At 30.5% G+C, this 15,449-nt stretch overlaps 1 long non-coding RNA gene across 1 annotated transcript; it reads left to right on the top strand.

Annotated features, from left to right (window-relative positions):
• Window positions 1-7,957: 7,957 nt before the first annotated feature.
• Window positions 7,958-8,980, top strand: LOC110891494. The gene is made up of 2 exons (XR_002565376.2): window positions 7,958-8,268; window positions 8,336-8,980. It is a non-coding gene; the product is annotated as an uncharacterized LOC110891494 (long non-coding RNA).
• Window positions 8,981-15,449: the final 6,469 nt, after the last annotated feature.

Genomic DNA, 15,449 nt, shown 5'->3' with positions numbered 1-15,449 from the left:
TGTGGTTTAAATAAAATTAAATAATAATGTAAAAGGGAAGTTGAGGAAGTATCTATTGTAACACTTGAAATTATACAATGTATATCACTTGATTCATAAATCAAATGAAAAATTAGATGTTATAAATAATTAGATGATAAAGCATAGGAACAAGAATTTTGTAACACAAACTTAATAAGAATAAGAGAACTTACAGGTTAGTTTAATATACCCTTTGTTGGTTTTCAAGGTAGACTAGGCATGTATGAAGAGAGATACATATAATATATGTTATGGGGTTCGATTGGGGGCGCCAATGCTGTCACGTTAGCTACAAAAGGGGCGCGAACAATGCGACGGGTGGGTGTGCTTGGTGGGGATAGCGGGCATGGGGAACGGGCTTTGTAACATCCGTCGGAATGGATCTTAGAAAAACGGAACTGTTTTAAAAATCAAATTCGAACCAGTTGTAAAATGGTTGGACCCGTTATAAATAAATATATTATATTATATTATATTTCAAGTTTTGGGTTTTTTTCACATATTGCATGCTTTGAGTTTTTTTCTTCCTTTTCTAGTCTATTAGTTTTTTTTTCTTTTTTTTTTCTCTTTCTATTGTACTTTAAGTTGCTTTATACATGTGACTTTATTGATAGTACAAGTTATTAATGAGATAGTACCTAAAGTTATTATGTTGTGTGTAATTCTTTTATCATCTTTGTCTATGGTATTTAAAGATTTAAAATTAGAACATATTATCTTAAACCAATATTATAAATATTATATACTAAAGTACACCTTTTGTATTGTTGGTGTTAATCTCTTGAGCCATATGTTGTGGGAGCATAATAAAGCTTATTTGTATATTTGAATTTGAATATTTATTTATAATTGTCTTTTCATTTGGTGTTTATTTTATTTTATTTTATTCTATTTTTTTGAGAGAGAGAGGATAGTTTACAAGACAAACGCTTTGTACGAACTGTACACCATCATCTAACACATCCATTCCCAAAGATCAAGGGTCATAAATGAAGTAGTGACAAATACGTAAACATCGGAAGTCTGCTATTAAATTAAATTAAATTAAATTAAATTAAATTAAACTACATATCAATGTTTTAAATACCGGTATGAACCGGCCGGTTATACCGGTTAAACCGGATATCGGACATGAATCCGGTATGATAAAGGCCGGTAAAACCCGAATACGGTATGTCTTATGTACCGGAGGTAAATCCGGTTCTACCGGTTCAAACCATTGAACCGGTTTGCATTATCTTAAGATTTGATTTCTTAATTTTAATAAAATACGATATTAAGGTAATTTTGATCTTCCATATTTCCGGTATTTAACATAGTGCCTTCTATTCGAGTATTTCATCTTTGTTGAAACTGTTACTCACATCGTACAATGCAATATTGTTTATAGTTTACAATGAACATAGTTGTTTTTAGATAAAACTATGATCACTTAAATGAATCCTAGTTGAGATTTGATTGTTTTTTAGATGAATTTGTATTTTATGGAATTTATAGGGTTAACTAGTAACCCGGTTCAACCGTCTGATACAACCTGGTTCAACCGGTTAAACCATTTTAAAGCCCAACCCAGTATGACTTAAAAACCGGTTTTTAAAACATTGGTTTCAATAAAAAACATACTCAATATTCAATTTTATGAAAAAGGTTTTTATCTAACGGTTTTGCTAAAAATAAGATGACAATCACCCTCAATTATTTTTTTCTTAAAAATAGTTGAAAAAGAGAAAAAAAAATTATAAAAAATCTGAACCAAATCCATTCTCTTCTTTAAACCAATGTTTTAAATACCGGTATGAACCGGCCGGTTATACCGGTTAAACCGGATATTGGACACGAGTCCGGCACGATAAAGGCCGGTAAAACCCGAATACGGTATGTCTTATGTACCGGCGGTAAATCCGGTTCTACCCGTTCAAACCATTGAACCGGTTTGCATTATCCTAAAATTTGATTTCTTCATTTTAATAAAATACAATATTAAGGTAATATTGATCTTCCATATTTCTCCTAGTGTCTTCTATTCCAATATTTCGTCATTGTTGAAATTGTTATTCACCTTATACAATGCGATATTGTTTATAACTAACAAAAATATTCTAAAATGATTAATAGTTTACTATAAAAATAGTTGTTTTAGATAAAACTATGATCAGTTACATAAATCCTAGTAGAGATTTGATTGTTTTTTGAGATGAAATTGTATTTTATGGAATTTATAGGGTTAAGTAGTAACCCGGTTCAACCGCCCGATACAACCCGGTTCAACCGGTTGAACCATTTTAGAGCACAACCCGGTATGACTTAAAAACCGGTTTTTAAAACATTGCTACATATAGATTTTTGTGAAGGGGAATAGTTGAGTTATGTGATTGGCCTGGCCGCAAGTAATTAGCTCTGTTTTTTTTTTCTTTTTAAGTTAGTATACATTAATTGATAGCAAACTTAATTATTAAAATGCAATGGAGAGTAATAGTATCAAACAGCTATCTGATAATTTCTTATTGGTTCAGACAAATTATGAATTTGCCCTATTTAAATTTACAGTTTTGTCATTGGTTTTGTTTTTTTCTCTAACAGCTAAATTACGATTTTTCCTCGGTTCAAATTTACAGTTTTGCCACCATTTTACCCCTGTTAAGTTACAATTTTGCCCTCAGTGTAAACTTATAGTCATGCCATTGTTTTAATTTTTTTTAATAAAACTATGGTAGTGTTTTGTTTTAATTGGTTGACTGCCTGACACACGCTTATTTGTTTTGCTCCAAGTTTAAAATCATAGTATATCCATCGTTTTAATTTTTTTTAGTAAAAGTATGGTAATGTTTTGTTTTAGTTTTAGTTGTTTGACTTGATGTAATTTTTTTAAATCGTGTTATAAGTAGTATGTACAAGTAACCGAAACAAAGACGTACATGTTATGAGAGTGAAATATTTGGCTTAGTGCCCCGCAACGCGGGCGAAACAAAATCTAGTTGAAAAACAATTAACAAAAGGACATTTTCGTCATTCAATCAAATATCCCCATATTTTCATTTTCAAACGGCTATAACTTTTTCATACGTTAATATTTTTCTTAAATTGCACCTTATTGAAGAGTATTTCATTATCTTTAATTCGAGCAGCCTATTGCTATAGTTTTCTTAAAAAGAACCTTACATGGTTTTGAATACCTATTACGTGATTTTGAATACCTATTAGGTGATTTTGAATACCCAACACATGATTACGTGAGTACGTGATTTCACTATAGTATGTGAAACCACACTAAGTGATTATGTAATTACGTAACGATAGTTGACTATGTATTATTATGTGACTACATGATTTTCACTAAGCAATAGACTGATTGAGTTAAAGAGAATGAAATGCTCATTATTAATACGGTCAGTGACGGACTTAAGAATTTTTTTCATGGGGGTGCGATAATTATTCTTATGCTGAAGGGTGGTTACGAGGAGAACCCCCAACCCCTCTTCCTCGTAACGAGCTTAACGGTGTTCTTGTTTTGCAGATTCACTTTTGGAACAACACCTGTTGTTGATCAAGAAGAGATTAAGGATTAACCATCTTGTCGAGACTACCTTCTTAAGCTTAAACCCTACGGTGTAGACTTAGGTGGTGTTTGTTTTTTGGGCAAAAGCTCTTCTAAGCACTTATGTCTGCGTCGCGCAGACGCGCGGAGACCTTTGGGTCCTGCAGCTTGTTTGTTTTCTTGAAGAGCTTCTCAATAAAAACATCTTCCTCACCTCTTCCCCACGCAGACATCAACCCAAGTCTTCAAACCTCTTCTCCCTCCAGCCACACCACCTCCTCTGCCACCACCTCCACCTCCAACACCACCACCTCCTCTGCCGCCCACCTCCACTCCGCCACCACCTCCACCTCCGACACCCATCAGGCTTAGCTACTGAACTTGTATTTTGCAAAGTATTTTGTTTGGTAAATCCATTAAATCCATCAGGCTTAGCAATTAGCATGTTATCATTATATTATAATACCTAACAAAATGGAGGGTAACAACTTTTCTGCATTTCCTCACGCAATGTGAAGGCTATTCGGTCGGTATCGGTTTGTTACAGTATCGGCACATGATATGATAAACGTAGCAAATTCGGTCAATATCATCTCAGCATTGTCACAACCTCGATGTTTAGTGCAACACCAATAATAATAAGAAAAGTTAAAGAGGAAAAGTAAAACAAACGTGCGTTGTCACAGGGATGCGACAGAAGTTTGTCAGTCAGGGTCAATAACGGTTCATAATAGACGTAAGAGAATATCTAAAAATAAACCGTGCTGTAAAAATATAAACCCAATAAAACGACCAACTTACAATTAAAAAGATTATAGTTACATTAAAAATTTTAAAAAAAAATCTTTTATAAAAATAGAAAAAAACATATGTTAAAAACGTACGGCGCATTTTAATGGCTTTACACTATTAAACTTTGTTCTACATTATATATAGGATAATAAATAGGTTATAACCCCGTGTCTTACATGGGTTAAATAAATAAATTTTATATACTAAATAATAAAACAATATATCGTTAAAAACCTCTAATTGCACAGATTGAATAAATGTAATTTTATATATTAAATAACAAAAAGTTATATCTATAAGAACCATTGTATGGGTTAAATAAATGTAATTTTATATACCAATAATATAAAGTTGTATCTTTAAAACCACATATATTACATGAGTTAAATAAATGTAATATTGTTTACCAAATAATAAAAAAAGTTATATCTTTAAAAACCCTTGTGCATTACACGGCTTGTATAAATATAATTTTATATGCCAAATAATAAGAAAACTATATTTAAAAACACTAATGGATATATACTCGGTATGCGATAGATATGGTGATTGCAGAGATTATTATTGAAAAGAAGATACAGTAGTCAAACATGTTATTCAAGAACCAAATAAGCAGCCATTTGAGTGATAAAATATAAATTATATTCAAAAAATCCGTAATAAATCTAATTTTATATATAAATTTACATACAATTTGTTTAAAAATTATGTAAAATCGATATAATATTTTTTTTAATAATTGAAAATAAAAATATATAATAATACAAAGTTTGGTTTTGGTGATAAATAACTTGGTTATTTAAAAATATCTTAAATTAACAATTTAAGTTTAAGGATAATATTTAATTAGAAAAATAGAAGTATTTTGTTTTACATTTAAAATAGGATAAGATTCAATATTAATTTTATTTATTAAGTATTATAAGATAAAAAAAATATGATTGAATAGTTGGGAAGTTGTATGATGATAAATGGGTTAATTGTATTTTATTGTCATATGTTTTTAGGTATATATTTTTATAATTATTTTTAAAAAATTAAGACTTTCTATTATTAGTAACATCAATGATTTTATATTTGTAATTTTGTTTTGTATTATTTTATTAAAAAGTGCATATTATACATATAATTATATTATGTCTTAAATTATTGATGTCATCCAAAATGTTTTTCGATTTTATGTCTAGCATTATATATATAATGGTAAAAGTTTAAAGTTTATCAGAGATAATTACATCATCGAAAAGAATAAGAGTAAATTTAAATATTGCAAATAAAAAGTAGGCGTCGGTTATATGATTTAGAAAATCAAATAAATAATCCTATAAATGAAAAGTATACATTAAATTTGAACTAAATAATAATTAATGTCTAGCATTATATATACTTTGGTAAAAGTTTAAAGTTTATTAGAGATAATTTTATCATCAAAAAGAATAAGAGTAAATTTGAATATTACAAACAAAAAGTAGGTGTCGGTTATGATTTAGAAAATCAAATAAATAATATTATAAATGAGAATTATACATTAAATTTAAACTAAATAATTATTATCTATAGTTAAGTAGAAGAGATTAAATAAAATAATATTTAGTAGGAGATTATCTATAATTAATTAGAAGAGATTAAACTAAATAATAATTATCCATAAGATATTAACTAAATAATATTTAATAGAAGAGTTATATATAATTAATTAGAATAGATTAAACTAAAATAATAATTATCCATAAGACTTGGTCTAATTTGATGACAAGTGTCCTATAAATGATTTCTTTTATTATCTAGGATAGATAAAGATTATATAAAGAATTATTGATTGTTTTGCTTATTTTGTTTCTCCTTTGGAATCTATGGCAAGAAAAAAATAGACATATCATTTTATTCCTTCTTTTATTTTAATTGATTGTTTTGATATTTGATTTCAAGCTATTATTTATATTTATATACTATTAATTTGTAAGATTTGTATGCATGTTTGGTTGTAAATTGTGCTCAAGTGATTGTATCTTAATCAAATAATGGCTTCATTACCTTACCAAATTCAATCTGTTTTTTATGCATGTATGGTTGTAAATTGTGCTTAAGTGGTTGTACCCTAATCAAATAATGGTTCCCTTATCTTACCAAATTCAATCGGTTTGATCCATTCAAAGTTGTGTTGTTTTATTTGTAAATTATTATTATTTATAATAATCTAATTAATTTAGCCAAAATCTTGTATAAATATAGTTTGCAACATATTGATGCAATGGTTGTTATAATGTATGCATTATGGTTTGTATAGTGGTAATGATATATATTATATATAGATTACGATGAACCTGTCAAACAGGAAAAAATAGACGCGGGTTGTCGTAACGCGCGAGTCCCGTATCAACTTAGTTATTTTATTCTATGTTTTATGTTTCGGTTTTAATTTTTCTTCGCATTAACACGCCGCAACTTCAGTGCCGGTGGTCGCTGACAGTAGTATGACATCAGTGCTTGCCCCCACCGCAACGCGGGGGTGCTTAATACTAGTTATAATAGTTATTATGGTATTAAATCATTATATGTTATATTTTAGTACCATGTTAGCTATATAAAATAATTCAGTCTCATCTATTGAAATTCAAATACAGTTTCAAAAATTTTAAATTCGATAACCCTGAAAACCAACCCAATCGATAAACCCCTCTAACTAAACGATCTATTTACCAAGGTCCTAGTTATTATTTATATTATACTAGATTAGAACCCCGTGTATTACACGGGTTGAATAAATGTAATTTCGTATAATAATTATAAAAAGTTGTATCTTTATGAACCATGTATATATTGTACGGGTTAAATCAATGTAATTTTATATATCAAATAACAAAAAAGTTATATCTTTAAAAATCATGTGTATTACACATATTAAATAAATGTAATTTTTTATACTAAATACTAAAAACGTCGTATCTTTAAAAAACCCGTGTATAATCGGGTTGAATAAATCTACCAAATAATAACAATTACATCCTTAAAAACTCCGTATATTACACGTGTTGAATAGATCTAAAAAAAGTTATATCTTTAAAATCCATGTGTTATACACATATTAAATAAATGTAATTTTGTATTTTAAATACTAAAAACGTCGTAACTTTAAAAAAACCCGTGTATTACACGTATTGAATAAATCTAATTTTACATAGTAAATGATAAAAAAATATATCTTTAAAAAATTCGCGTGTTACGTGGGTTATATAAATGTAACTTTGTTAGTAAATAATAAAAAAATTATATTTTTAAAAACCCCGCGTTTTACACGATTTGAATAAATATAATTTTGTATACCAAATACTAAAAAAGTAATATTTTTAATAAATTAGAATAACATTCAATATTAATTTATTATTTATAACTGAGTAAACTGCAGTTTTACCCCGGGGTTTAGTCCAATTGGCACTCTTACCCCCCCCCCAACGAAATAATTGCAATTTTACCCCCCCCCCCCCCAACGTTTGGTGTTATGTTGCAAGTTTACCCCTGGCATCAAATTTGCTTAAGGGTCAACAAAACAATGTGAGGGTCAAAGGGTGAATATGTAATTTCATCTTAATAGTACCTTATGTATTAGTATTACCCCTTAATATTACCCCCTAAGATTCATCACTCCTTCTTTATCATCATCATCTTCAAATAACCCAGATCCATCATCATCTTCAAATAATTACTCCAACATATTAGATCCCATCTGCAAGGTTAACTTGAACCCTATCCACTAAAACCCTTCTTCACCAAACACATATCCAAACTGGGGATCAAGATTCTCACATTGACTCATCAATGGCGGATGACGACATTGAAGAAACTGCCGCTCCGATTTCTTCAAACCGATCAAAAAAAGAAAGAGGCTCACACCGACGCTTCTAACAGGCCAAAAAGTTGAAGTAATCTTATACCCATTTCAATTTTCTCATCAAGTTTCCTTTTTTATTCATCTTTTTTCGATTTTAGGGTTCTTCAATCAAGTTAATTACACCTTGTAGATGGGATCTTTTTTCGATTTTAACTCTGTATGAATTGGTGGTTGAGGTGGCTGGTGATGACGACCGACGGCGACAAACCAGAGCTGCAGCGGCGGCGGGTGGCGGCGGAGCACGACGGCGACGATGGTGGTGGGGTTCTGCTGCGACGATGATGGTGGTGGGGTTCTGCTGCGACGATGATGGTGGTGGCAGATGACGACTAAGCAGCGAAATGAAAATTTATGTAAACAATTCCTAATTTGTGAAGATATTCCAATGTGAGTACTATGGGGTTGATAATTTGTGCTTCATTTCGTGAAGATATTCCCAATTTGTGCTTCATTTCGTAGTCTAAGTGGAAGAGTTGATAATTTGGTTAGTAATTTGAGATTCCTTGTTATAACTATGGGGTTGTGAATCGGTGGGGTTGGTAGTGGTTGTTTATAATTTTCCAACCTGAAAGAGCTTATTTTCTTGTGATATTCCATTCTCATCAACTCTACTTGGTTTCTAAGTTTCTGGTTATATTTTCTTTGTGTGGTAACTCATTCTGGTTTTTATAAGTCTGTTTGTTTGTTTGATGTCAAATGTCATTAGTCCGAGTATGAATGCTTATATAAAGGATTTATATGGTTCTGTTATCACTAGTTATAACTATGGGGTTGTGAATCGGTGGGGTTGGTGGTGGTTGTGGTGGTGAATGGCGGTGGCATTGGTGGTACCCGATGGTGATTATTGTGGTGGATGAGAGAGAGAGAGACATGAGAGAGATGGTTGTTTGAGTTCTTGATGAACCAGGGGGTAATATTACAGAGTAGAACAAAGCATAGGGGGTAATACGAAAGGGCATTATAGTCATTTCACATTCCAGTTAACAGATCTGTTAGCTTATTTGACGCCAGGGGTAAACTTGCGACATAACACCAAACGTTGGGGGGGTAAAATTGCAATTATTTCATTAGGGGGGTAAGAGTGCCAATTGGCCTAAACCCCAGAGGGTAAAATTGCAGTTACTCTTTATATATTTAATATAAGATAATAGAAAATAGAGATATTTGTTTTAAAAATATATTAAATTAACAATTTAGATTTGAGGATAATATTTTATTAAAGTATGATAAGATTTAATATTAATTTATTATTTATTTAGTTAATATAAGATAAGTATAAATTTGAGGATACTTCCAATGAATGACACGTGTCCAAAAGTTGGTTTCTTTTATTATAGTAGATAGATCCGTATACATATACAAGGGTCCTAGTTATTACTTATATTATACTAGGTTAGAACCCCGTGTATTACACGGGTTGAATAAATGTAATTTTATATATTAAATAATAAAAACTTATATCTTTATGAACCTTGTATACTGTACGGGTTAAATAAATGTAAATTTCTATATCAAATATTAAAAAAGTTATATCTTTAAAAACATGTGTATTACACAAATTAAATAAATGTAATTTTGTATACTAAATACTAAAAACGTTGTATCTTTAAAAAAACCTGTGTATAATCGGGTTGAATAAATCTACCAAATAATAAAAAATTACATCCTTAAAAACCCTGTATATTACATGTGTTGAATAGATATAAAAAAGAGTTATATCTTTAAAAACCATGTGTATTACACAATTTAAATAAATGTATTTTTGTATATTAAATACTAAAAACGTCGTATCTTTAAAAACCCGTGTATAGTCGGGTTGAAAAATCTACCAAGTAATAAAAAAATTATATCCTAAATAAATGTAATTTTGTATATTAAATACTAAAGATGTCGTATCTTTAAAAAAAACCAAGGTATAGTCGGGTTGAAAAATCTACCAAATAATAAAAATAATTATGTCCTTAAAAACCTCGCGTTTTACTCGAGTTGAATAAACATAGTTTTATATACTAAATAATAAAAAAAGTTATTTTTTTAAATAATTAGGATAGCATTTAATATTAATTTATTATTTATATATTTAATATAAGATAAGTAGATAAGAGATGTATTTGTTTTAAAATATATTAAATTAACAATTTAGATTTGAGGATAATATTTTATTAAAGTAAGATAAGATTTAATATTAATTTATTATTTATTTTTTTTAGATAAATATGAATTTGAGGATGCCTTCAATGAATGACACGTGTCAAAATTTGGTTTCTTTTATTATAGTAGTTAGATTAGATTAGATCCGTATACATATATATTTTGTAACTTTCATTTAATTTTATTTTTATTTACATTTGTTTGTATTCATCCGAAAGTATTATTTGGCATCATTATTATAACGAGTAAAGGTACTACGACAGTTAATATTGATGTTTATTTTTATGGGTTTCAACTGATACAAAATATAAAAATATAGGGGTGTGCATGGGTTGGTTTGGGTCGGTTTTGATAAAAAACCATAACCATAACCGCGATGTCGGTTATTGCATAACCATAACCAATCACCATAACCGATTGGTTATGATGGTTATGGTTATTTGGTTTTGATGGTTATAGCGGGTCGGTTATTGGTGGTTAACCGTGTATTTAGCTTAGCTAAAACTAGCATATTTTTTTTAACATGGAATAAATTGTTATTGTAAATTTGTATATATTAGTATATTACATAGTATTAAAGAAATACATATAATCTATAATATTAATACCAATTATTATTGAATATTCAAATAAAGTGATATGATACATTTTATAAATTCAAATAAACATTCAAACAAAACCGCAAAATGATATGAAAAACCAATAAGTACTAAAAATCTTCAGTCAAAAACATCACATATTAAAAATATGGTGAAAGTTCCTAAATCCTACAAAGATTTATTACATGTCGATTCCGTTGGGTTATGGTGGGTATGGAAAAATTGATAACCATAACCGACCCACTACTTTCGGTTTTCAAAAAAATCATTAAACGACCCACTGGTTTTTTATTTGGTTCTCGGTTAATTCGGTTATAGTTCGGTTAATTCGGTTTTTTGTACACCCCTAACAAAATACATGTTGAATATACTGTATATTTTTCACATTTTCCCCAGCGGAGTGCGGGTTGCTCCTCACTAGTTTAAAATAACTAGGTTAGATACCTACAACGTATTACACAAGAATACTAATTAAAGTATTGTAAATTGTTGCAATTAGAATATTAAGGTATTGTTCAAAGAAAATTCAACAAAAATTTCATATTTGTAATTTGTAAACTAAAACAATAACTAATAAATTGTATTTAATCAATCTTTTAGACGAGAAAAGTATCATGTTATTAAATTTCATTAAATTCTAATTTAGTTTGTAGATTTCATTTCATTTATAAACGATTTACTAACAAAAAAGATGAAAAGGAAGGTCTTACAGGAATTTCATGAGTTGCTATATGAAGCTTGTTGTCAACTTGGTCCATATTCGGCTGGTGCACTTGCTCCACCTTTCAGGAAGAGTATGTGAGAAAAAAGTTAATGCTTGTTGCTGTTGCTGTTACTGTTACTGTTATTGTTATTATTATTCTTACTGTTACTGTTACTGTTACTGTTACTGTTACTGTTACTGTTACTGTTACTATTACCATTACTATTAAAAAAGCAAATGAAATGAACAGTTATTATAATATATTATAATCATATATTAATATATTAATAATAACTATTATTATTTTCTTTTCTTTCTAAGTTGGATAAGCTTGGTATCAATCAATACTGGTATCGAAAATACCGGTACGGTCCGTTCATTATCGGTACATGAAGGTAAAAACACCAAAAGTCGGTACCGGATTGAGTTTGAATATCTTTCAGTTCGGGAAATTCGGTATTGCTACATGGTACCATTTGCTCATCCCTTATCAGAGCTCCGTGGCAAACGATACCGAAAATACCGGTTACGGTACCGGTATATGAAGGTAAAAATCGGTAGCGAACCGGTACTAGAAATGCCAAAAGTCGGTACCGAATTGGTACTTATGGTGGGTATGGAAAAAATGATAACCATAACCGACCCGCTACTTTCGGTTTTCAAAAAAATCATTAAACGACCCACTGGTTTTTTATTTGGTTCTCGGTTAATTCGGTTATAGTTCGGTTAATTCGGTTTTTTGTACACCCCTAACAAAATACATGTTGAATATACTGTATATTTTTCACATTTTCCCCAGCGGAGTGCGGGTTGCTCCTCACTAGTTTAAAATAACTAGGTTAGATACCTACAACGTATTACACAAGAATACTAATTAAAGTATTGTAAATTGTTGCAATTAGAATATTAAGGTATTGTTCAAAGAAAATTCAACAAAAATTTCATATTTGTAATTTGTAAACTAAAACAATAACTAATAAATTGTATTTAATCAATCTTTTAGACGAGAAAAGTATCATGTTATTAAATTTCATTAACTTCTAATTTAGTTTGTAGATTTCATTTCATTTATAAACAATTTACTAACAAAAAAGATGAAAAGGAAGGTCTTACAGGAATTTCATGAGTTGCTATATGAAGCTTGTTGTCAACTTGGTCCATATTCGGCTGCTGCACTTGCTCCACCTTTCAGGAAGAGTATGTGAGAAAAAAGTCAATGCTCAATTATTATTATTATTATTATTATTATTATTATTATTATTATTATTATTATTATTATTATTATTATTATTATTACTATTACTATTACTATTACTATTACTATTACTATTACTATTACTATTACTATTACTATTACTATTAAAAAAGCAAATGAAATGAACAATTATTATAATATATTATAATCATATATTATATATATTAATAATAACTATTATTATTTTCTTTTCTTTCTAAGTTGGATAAGCTTGGTGTCAACCAATACTGGTATCGAAAATACCGGTACGGTCCGGTTCATTATCGGTACATGAAGGTAAAAACACCGAAAGTCGGTACCGGATTGAGTTTGAATATCTTTCAGTTCGGGAAATTCGGTATTGCTACATGGTACCATTTGCTCATCCCTTATCAGAGCTCCGTGGAAAACGATACCGAAAATACCGGTTACGGTACCGGTATATGAAGGTAAAAATCAGTAGCGAATCGGTACTAGATGTCACACCCTGGCTTTGCGGAAGCGTGGTTAATTTGGTGTGACTTCTTAATACCGTAGCTTAATCATAACAAAGCTATATGAATTAAAAACATGCAGGATCATCCATTAAGTTTTGAAAACCAAATACAATACCATTGTTTTAACGGGAATACACCCTAACAACCATAATCTTGTTCAACAACCAAACAAACATAAACACAGTTTAAGGACTGTGACTTGTCCAGGAAAGAGTCACATTCCCTAAACCCCGGATGACCTCGGAAACTAGTGCAGCGGGAAAACGTGCCATACCGTGCCAGATCCTTTAATTCCCTGAAATACATGTAAGTTGAAAAATCAACAATAATGTTGAGCGAGTTCATGCGTTTAATATGTGCGCGCGAATAAACCTTTACAATCATTGTAAGTGTGAATATTTTTGTAAACTCTGGTATGAAAGCAAATGAGGAAGCCTATCAGTTAATGTGTACCACATGGTCCAACCTGCGGGCGCATGGGTGGGGATAGGACAAAGTCACCACATGGTCCAACCTGCGGGCGCATGGGTGGTATTACGACAAGGTCACCACATGGTCCAACCTGCGGGCGCATGGGTGGTGTTACGATAAGGTCACCACATGGTCCAACCTGCGGGCGCATGGGTGGTGTTAAGACGAGGTCACCGCATGGTCCAACCTTAGGGCGCATGGGTGGGGTTTGTTATGCTCAAATAGGCCTATCACTTCTATCCCTTGATCGTACTACGAGGACTAATGTTCTTAAGATTTCGCCTACCCAAATCACATAACCTAACAGTTCCTTCCGTAGCTGACCATACCATGTAAGAAATATTCGTAATCATAGTAACATGTATTTCACCCCCGCAGTTTAGAAAACTGAAAACAGTTAAGAGAAAAGGGGGACATGAACTCACAGTGAGTGCGTCACAATATCAGGTAATCCAAATGTCCGAAAGCTGCGCAACGACCTACATGTGCTAATTCTATTAGACGGATGGCCGTGCTTTAGCTTCTTAGTTTACATTTTTGGGAAACGGTTAGACAACCGCTCCGTGTGTCTACTTGATAACGTATTCTCCTTCCCAAGGATGGGGGAATTAATACATGTGTAATTATATCATTTTATTAAGTCCCACTTAATATATTTTATTCCTAATTCCAAAATATATTTATTTTTCTCAAAAACAATATATTTCCTTTTCCATATAATACTTTCCCAAAATAATGTATTGACAACACACGCGCTTATGAATACTTCTGAATAAGGCGTAAGTTACGTTTTAACGATTAAGTGGTAATGATAATTACCGTTGTAACTTATATGTTCGTCGTGTAAGCGTTTGTATTATTTTGGGTTCATCAACGTTTGTAAATATTATTTTTACTCTAAAAATAATATTTATATATTTTCACAAAATAATCATAAACAGTGTGGTGAATAATATATTTATCGAATAAATATTTATCACGTTTAGCTTTGCGAAAATCCCACCTCCGATTATTTATAATAAGGTTGTGGCGAAATATATTTGAAAACATGACAAAGTAGTCTAACACTTGCAAATAATTCTAAGTGTTAGATTTTTAGAAAATTTCGCCAGAGTTTCCCCTGTAACTGGAGGTGGCCACGCTTTCAAGCGTATCATTTTCTTTTACAAAATCATTCCAATAATTTATCAAATCAACCGAATCATTTTCCAACATATTAAACAAGTTTCAACACTTCAAATTGTAGATTATTTTGCAAGGTCGCATTACCACATGAACTTGTAATTTTTCCAAGAGTCGTTTTGTAGATCTCTTCATATTTAGCGGATCTGTTCATAATATAACTTAGTCTTGCAAAAACCCCGTTTTTAGAAACAAATCACTTCTTACAACTTCCCGACAATTTTTGTAAAAATGGTTATTTTGCCGGATCTTTCATTTTATAAGTGTTTCTACACTTGTAGACTTTGAAAATCATATTTGTTAACATGTTAACCAACCTTTATAAAACATGATTTTCTCAATACCCGGTCCTACGAATATACCACTTGTACATAC

The sequence above is a fragment of the Helianthus annuus genome, chromosome 11 (assembly GCF_002127325.2).
Source record: "Helianthus annuus cultivar XRQ/B chromosome 11, HanXRQr2.0-SUNRISE, whole genome shotgun sequence".
NCBI lineage: Eukaryota > Viridiplantae > Streptophyta > Magnoliopsida > Asterales > Asteraceae > Helianthus > Helianthus annuus.
This window is presented reverse-complemented; position numbering and strand designations above follow the sequence as displayed.